At 45.0% G+C, this 7,908-nt stretch overlaps 2 non-coding genes across 2 annotated transcripts; one reads left to right on the plus strand and one right to left on the minus strand.

Moving 5' to 3' along the window:
* Positions 1–5,089: 5,089 nt before the first annotated feature.
* On the minus strand, positions 5,090–5,276 carry LOC120367092 (U2 spliceosomal RNA). The gene has a single exon (XR_005581580.1). It is a non-coding gene; the product is annotated as a U2 spliceosomal RNA (small nuclear RNA).
* A 2,050-nt stretch (positions 5,277–7,326) lies between these two features.
* Positions 7,327–7,467, plus strand: LOC120366942 (U4 spliceosomal RNA). Its single transcript, XR_005581455.1, has one exon. It is a non-coding gene; the product is annotated as a U4 spliceosomal RNA (small nuclear RNA).
* The last annotated feature ends 441 nt before the right edge of the window (positions 7,468–7,908 follow it).

The following is a 7,908-nucleotide window of genomic DNA, read 5'->3' on the forward strand; positions in this document are numbered from 1 at the left end:
TTCCCGGGTTCAAGCAATTCTCCTGCCTCGCCTCCCGAGTAGCTGGGATTACAGGTGCCCACCACCGTGCCTGCCTAATTTTTGTATTTTTAGTGGAGACTGGGTTTTATCATGTTGGCTGTGTTGATCTCGAACTCCTGACCTCAGGTGATCCAGCTGCCTTGGCCTCCTGAAATGCTGGGAGTACAGTGTTAGCCACCTTACCCGGCCTTCACTCCTTCACTTAAAGTCCCTGAATGACATTTTTTTTTTTTTGAGATGGAGTCTCTTATCTTGCCCAGGCTGGAGTGCAGTGGTGTGATCTGGGCTCAATGCAACCTCTGCCTCCTCAGTTCAAGGGATTCTCTTGCCTAAGCCTCCCAAGTAGCTGGGACTACAGGCTCGTGCCACCAGGCCTGGCTTATTTTTTGTATTTTTAGTAGAGATGGGGTTTTACCGTGTTAGCCAGGATGGTCTCAGCCTTCAAAGTGCTGGGATTACAGGTATGCCCTGAATGACATATTAAGAATTCAAATGTTTGGATGCTTAAAACTACTCTGTGAAAGAAAAAATTTTAGTTTTGCTTCTGTAGATCTAGCACTGTTGATCAAGGATTGGAATCTAGGAGACACTGGTGATGTAGCTGGTTTACTTTCCTGTTCATAGAAAATGGAACATATACTTAGTTAACAGGCTTTCCGTAGGCCGATAAACTAAATGGGAAATTAGTTAAACCAGTGGTTGCATAATCCTTAGTTGACATGAAACTCGGTTTTTCATTTAATCTTTTTTTTTTTTTTTTTTTTGAGATGAAGTCTTGCTCTGTCGCCCAGGCTGGAGTACAGTGGTGTGATCTTTGCTCACTGCAACCTCCGCCTCCTGGGTTGAAACAATTATTCTGCCTCAGCCTCCCCAATAGCTGGGACTAAAGGCGTGTGCCACTACACCCAGCTAACTTTTGTATTTTTAGTAGAGATGGGGTTTCACAATTACTTACATGCAGTCCCTCTTAAAAATTTACCTCATTTTAGAGATGGGAATGAAGACAAAATGTTTTGCCAAGGCCAGGCGTGGTGGCTCACACCTGTAATCCCAGCACACTGGGAGGCTGAGGCAGGTGGATCACCTGAGGTCAGGAGATCGAGACCATCCTGGCTAACATAGTGAAACCTTGTCTCTACTAAAACTACCAAAAATTATATGGATGTGGTGGCACGTGCCTGTAGTCCCAGCTACTTAAGAGGCTGAGGCAGGAGAATCGCTTGAACCTGAGATCATGCCACTGCATTCCAGCAGGGGCAACAGAGCAAGACTCTATCTCAAAAAAAAAAAAAAAAAAAAAAAAAAAAAAAGATCACACAGTGAGCAGCAGAAATAGGACCTAGATGCACATGTGACTCAGACTCAGGTCCATTCTTTTTTTTTTTTTTGAGATGGAGTTTCGCTCTTGTTACCCAGGCTGGAGTGCAATGGCGCCATCTTGGCTCACCGCAACCTCCGCCTCCTGGGTTCAGGCAATTCTGCCTTAGCCTCCTGAGTAGCTGGGATTACAGGTATGCGCCACCATGCCCAGCTAATTTTTGTATTTTTAGTAGAGACGGAGTTTCACCATGTTGACCAGGATGGTTTCGATCTTTTGACCTCGTGATCCACCCGCCTCGGCCTCCCAAAGTGCTGGGATTACAGGCATGAGCCACCGCGCCCGGCCTCGGGTCCATTCTTGACACTGCATGTGTGCGAAGATAGCAGCACGGTCTGGGTCACGCCCTGGCTGGTCTGCGATTAAAGTGACTTACTAAAGTAAGTCACTTTTGTGTCTGACGGGCTCAGGAATTGTTTCATATCTTCCTGCCTCCTTATTGACACTGACTCAATAAAAGCTTTCAGATATGAAATTTTAGTATACTCCATAGCATTTAATTGAGCATTTAACCATTTAAACTGTTTTTTCTTTCTTTCTTTCTTTCTTTCTTTTTTTTGAGATAGAGTCTCACTCTTGCCCAGGCTGGAGTGCAAAGGTATAGTCTCAGCTCACTGCAACCTCCATCTCTAGGTTCAAGCGATTCTCCTGCCTCGGCCTCCCAAGTAACTGGGATTACAGGCATCTGCCACCACACCCAGCTAATTTTTTGTATTTTTAGTAGAGATGGGGTTTTACCATGTTGGCGAGGCTGGTCTCGAACTCCTGACCTCGTGATCCGCCCATCTGGGCCTCCCAAAGTGCTGGGATTGCAGGCGTGAGCCACTGCACCCAGCTTCCTTAAACTGTTTTTCAAAGGTCCTACAAGGGGTATGAACAAGGTGGAACCTTGTGAGGGAAGGCAGTGGCTTTGGCGGTGAGGGGAGTCATGGCCAAAGCTGTCCTAGGGAGGAAAAAAAATGTCCCTTCCACTGTCTTTGCTAAAAGGGCAGTTGTAGAACATATCACCATACCTCCCTTTCCTCCTCCTCTCAAGGTCCTAGATGATGAGACCATGAGCATGTCTGGCATGAAAAGGTAAACTTGAGAAATGGAGCCAGGCGATATTAGGGGCTTGAGGAGGATGGCAGAACTGCTGAAATGGAAAGGTAGTGTTGGTCCACGTGTGAGCAGGAGCTGTGAGACGGCTGAAACTGTAAGTAAAGGCGCAAGTTGTGAGTTGGGGTATTACATATATAGGTGGGCGGGAGGGAGAGGAAAAAAATAGTATGAGAAGCATATGTGCATGAGTAGCTAAGCAAAGAAAATTCACACAGTGTTAACTGCTGTGATCCATGGAAGAGTTGTGAATCTAGGACTCTCTTTTGCTTTTTATTTTTTATTTTTATTTACTTTTTTTGAGGAAGCTTCTCTCTTATTGCCCAGGCTGGAGCGCAGTGGTGTGATCTTGGCTCACTACAGCCTCCGCCTCCCAGGTTCAAGCAATTCTCCTGACTCAGCCTCTCTAGTAGCTGGGATTACAGGCATATGCCACTACGCCTGGCTAATTTTTGTATTTTTACTAGAGACAGGGTTTCACCATGCTGGTCAGTCTGGTCTCAAACTCCTGACCTTGTGATCCTCCCATCTTGGCCTCCCAAAGTGCTGGGATTGAAGGCATGAGCCGCCACTCCTGGCCTGTTTTGCTTTTTAAAACTTAATCTTTGCTCTTCCTCCTTCTGGTAGTTTCTGTCAGGGTGGGTAGGAGGGAAATAGGGTTTACTGGAGTAAGAAGGTAGAATTTTTTTTTTTTTAAGATGTAGTCTTGTTCTGTCACCCAGGCTGGAGTGCAGTGGTGCGATCTTGGCTCACTGCAGCCTCTGCCTTCCGGGTTTAAGCTATTTTTCTGCCTCAGCCTCCTGAGTAGCTGGAATTACAGGTGTGTATTACCACACCTGGTTAATTTTTATAATTTTAGTGGAGACGGGGTTTTGCCACATTGGCCAGGCTGTTCTCAAACTCCTGACCTCGAGTGATCCACCTGCCTTGGCCTCCCAAAGTGCTGTGATTACAGGCGTGAGTCGTCAAAAAATTTTCTTAAAAAGGACATTAAGGCTGGACATGGTGGCTCACGCCTGTAATCCCAGCACTTTGGGAGGCCGAGGCAGGTGAATAACCTTAGGTTGGGAGTTAGAGACCAGCCTGACCAACATGGAGAAGCCCCGTCTTTAAAAAAAAAGAAAGACATGTTTTTATGGCTGAAAGTTAAGTATGTTAGGAGAACAAGAAAAGAGGAAAGGAACTAACCAATTGTTCTTTTTTTTTTTTTAGATAGAATCTCACACTGTCACCCAGACTAGAGTGCAGTGGCACCATCTTGGCTCACTGCAACCTCCATCTCCTGGGTTCAAGCAATCCTCCTGCCTCAGCCTCCTAAGTAGTTGGAACTACAGGTGCACACCACCATGCCCAGCTATTTTTTTTTTTTTTTTTTTTTTTTTTGAGACGGAGTTTCGCTCTTGTTACCCAGGCTGGAGTGCAATGGCGCGATCTCGGCTCACCGCAACCTCCGCCTCCTGGGTTCAGGCAATTCTCCTGCCTCAGCCTCCTGAGTAGCTGGGATTACAGGCATGCGCCACCATGCCCAGCTAATTTTTTGTATTTTTAGTAGAGACGGGGTTTCACCATGTTGACCAGGATGGTCTTGATCTCTCGACCTCGTGATCCACCTGCCTCGGCCTCCCAAAGTGCTGGGATTACAGGCTTGAGCCACCGCGCCCGGCTTATTATTATTATTTTTTAAATATTTTTAGTAGGGACAGGGTTTCACTATATTGCCCAAGATGGTCTTGAACTCCTTACCTGAATTGATCTGGCCACCTCAGCCTTCCAAATTGCTGGGATTACAGGCACGATCCACCACGCCTGGCCCAATTGTTCTAATTTGAATATTGTTCTGGTGCCCTACCATTGGGTGACTCAACCAAGAGAAAAATGTAGAGTATGGTTATCTCAAGGGGATGACGTGGGAGTAAGAAAAAAAAGTAGTGAAATGAAAAAATACTAATGATATAAGACATGAAAAGGTGACTATCAAACTATTCTCATAGTATTGCATGTATGAATTAATTGCATGTATATGTATAAAGATTAGAAGTTAAGATGGACGGGTGGAAAAAATTTGATTTGATGAAATTGTGACAAGTTTGCTTTTACCTTTTTGTTATCTTAAAATTTTGCAGCTCAGGCACAGTGGCTCACGACTGTAATCCCACTTTGAGAGGCCGAGCTAGGCAGATCATGAGGTCAGGAGTTCAAGACCAGCCTGGCCAACATGGTGAAACCCCGTCTCTACTAAAAATATAAGAAAAAAATAGGTGTGTGTGGTGGTGCGCACCTGTAATCCCACTGCTCAAAAGGCCGAGGCAGGAGAATTGTCTCAACCCAGAAGGTGGAGGTTGCAGTGAGTTGAGATCACACCACTGCATTCAAGCCTGAGTGACAGGGCGAGACTCCATCTCAAAAAAAAAAAAAAAAAAAAAAAAAAGATTTCGCAATTAAGTATTGTTTTTAAAATTTTCAGTAGTTTTTGGGTGACAGGTGGTTTTCGGTTACATAGATCTTTAGTGGTGATTTCTGAGATTCTGGTGCACCCATCACTGAGCAGTCACTGCACCCAATATGTAGTCTTTTTTTTTTTTTTGTCCCCTGAGGGGTTTCACCATTCCTAGAAGTACTGCAATACGGGGTCGATGCGTGGATTGGACAGAGCAAGCTCCTATTCCATCTCCCTGCTCCAAAAATCCATTTAATAGATTGTCCTCAGATGGAGATATTAGATATTATCTGATAAGAACAAATACTACGCTTGATCTCAGTCAAAAGGCTGAGAAGCGATCATGTCTTTTATTCCTCACCTCTCTGTGCTTAGGTATTTAAACAAGACCTTCTTCTTCTTCTTCTTTTTTTTTTTTTTTGTCTGAGACAGGGTCTTACTCTGTCTCCTAGGCTGGAGTGCAATGATATTAGCTTGGTGGCTCACTGCAACCTCTGCCTCCCGGGTTCAAGTGATTATCATGCCTTAGCCTCCTAAGTAGTTGGGATTACAGACATGTGCCACCACATCCGGCTCATTTTTGAATTTTTTTTTCGAGATGGACTTTCGCTCATGTTGCCCAGGCTGGAGTGCAGTGGCGTGATCTTGGCTCACCACAACCTCTGCCTCCTGGGTTCCAGTGATTCTCCTGCCTCAGCCTCCCAAGTAGCTGGGATTACGGGAGCTCACCACCATGTCTGGCTAATTTTTATATTTTTAGTAGAGACAAGGTTTCTCTATGTTGGTCAGGCTGGTCTGGAACTCCTGACTTCAGATGATCTGCCCGCCTCGACTTCCCAAGGTGCTGGGATTACAGGAGTGAGCCACCACGCTCAGCCAAGACCTTATTCATAAGTGTCCTCTGTCTAGGTTTCCCCGTTCTCGCTGACAAACATTACAATGGTTATCTTACTCTACTGTGATCATTGGCTCATGGGTCTGCCTCCCTCTTTAGGCCAAGAGCTCTTTGAGGACGGACTATGACTTACTCAACATCAGTGTTTCATAGCATGGGGCCCAGCATGAAAATGTTCAGTAAATATTGCCACAAATTCATTTGCCTTCGGTAATGGTGCAGTATTTGCCTTGACTATATTCAGGGTTGCCTGATAACATCCCAGGCTGTTGATGAAAAAAGGGGCCGGGTGCAATGGCTCATGCCTGTAATCTCAGCACTTTGGGAGGCCAAGGAGGGTAGATCACGTGGTCAGGAGATCAAGATCATCCTGGCCAACATGGTGAAACCCTGTCTCTACTAAAAATGCAAAATTAGCTGGATGTGGTGGCTTGTACCTGTAGTCCCAGCTACTTGGGAGGCTGAAGCAGGAGAATTGCTTGAAGCTGGGAAATAGAGGCTGTAGTGAGCCGAGATCACACCACTGCACTCCAGCCTATCGACAGAGTGAGACTCTGTCTCAAAAAAAAAGAACAAGATATTTGAAGAACCTTTAAAAAGTCCTTGTGTTGGCCTGGGGTGGTGGCTCATGCCTGTAATCTCAGCACTTTGGGAGGCCAAGGTGGACAGATCACCTGAGGTCGAGAATTTGAGACCAGCCTGACCCTGACCAACACAGAGAAACTCCATCTCTAAAAAAAATATGAAATTAGCTGGACGTGGTGGCACATGCCTCTAATCCCAGCTGTTTGGGAGGCTGAGGCAGAGGAATTGCTTGAACTCGGAAGGCAGAGGTTGTGGTGAGCCGAGATTGTGCCATTGCACGCCAGTCTGGGCAAGAAGAGCGAAACTTCATCTCAAAAAAAAAAAAAAAAAAAAAAAGTCTTTGTGTTAAATCAGATTTGGATTTAATTAGAATTCCTTATCTGTTACCTCCTTACTATTTTTAAAAACAGTGTTTGGGAATAGAATGGAGAGAAATGTCCAGAAGCAGTTGGTGTGTTTGTAACTGTGCTTTAATCTGAAAGCCTTCAATCAGTGACCAAATAAATTTTGTTCTGTAAAAACTGGGTGTATATATAAGACGAATGAGTTTGTAATGCAAAGTATGGCTGGGTTTGGTGGCTCACGCCTGTAATCTCAGCATTTTGGGAGACGGGGGCAGGTGGATCTCCTGAGCCCGGGAGTTTGAGACCAGCCTGGGCAACATGGTGAAACCCTATCTCTACCAAAAATACAAAAAAAAAAAAAAAAAAATCAGCTGGGTGTGGTGGCACATGCCTGTAGTCCCAGCTACTTGGGAGGCTGAGGTGGGAGGATCGCTTGAGCCCAGGAGGCAGAGGTTGCAGTGACCTATGGTCGTGCCACTGGATTCCAGCCTAGGGGACAGAATGAGACCCCATCTCAAAACAAAACAAAACAAAAGACCCAAAAAACAAAGTATTTGATAAATAAATCAGCTTTGCACATTGGCAGTATTGTAGCCAATGAGGTTTATCCAAGGTGTGATTATTGCTAATTGAAAACTTTTTCTAATACCCCACCATGACGACGTGAAATATAGTTGGCCTTGGCAATTTTTGACAGTCTCTACAAAGACTGAAAAAAAAAAAGACGCATAAATCATGATTATTTTAAAAAATTGAATAAAAAGGAAATACCACAATGATTTCTAACCAGTGTCCTATATTGAAGAATTATAATTTTAGGTGCTCAATGAAATGAAAAAAAAAAATCTTTCAATTATCTGAATCTCTACTGAGCTGAGAAGTCTCAATCTGAGAATAGGGGAAAACATAGATGTTTAATTTGGGCTTGTGCCATCTGCAGAAATCCGCCATGCCTACTTCTAGTTGCAGGGATCTCACTGCTTCAGAAGGAGCCCCTGTGTTGCTGGCTAGCGCTGTTTGTTAGAAAAGTCTTCAGTGGAGGCTGGGCACGGTGGCTCATGCCTGTAATCCCAGCACTTTGGGAGACCGATGTGGATGGATCACCTGAGGTCAGGAGTTCAGGAGCAGCCTGGCCAACACAGCAAAACCC

The sequence above is a fragment of the Saimiri boliviensis genome, chromosome 17 (assembly GCF_048565385.1).
Source record: "Saimiri boliviensis isolate mSaiBol1 chromosome 17, mSaiBol1.pri, whole genome shotgun sequence".
Lineage (NCBI taxonomy): Eukaryota > Metazoa > Chordata > Mammalia > Primates > Cebidae > Saimiri > Saimiri boliviensis.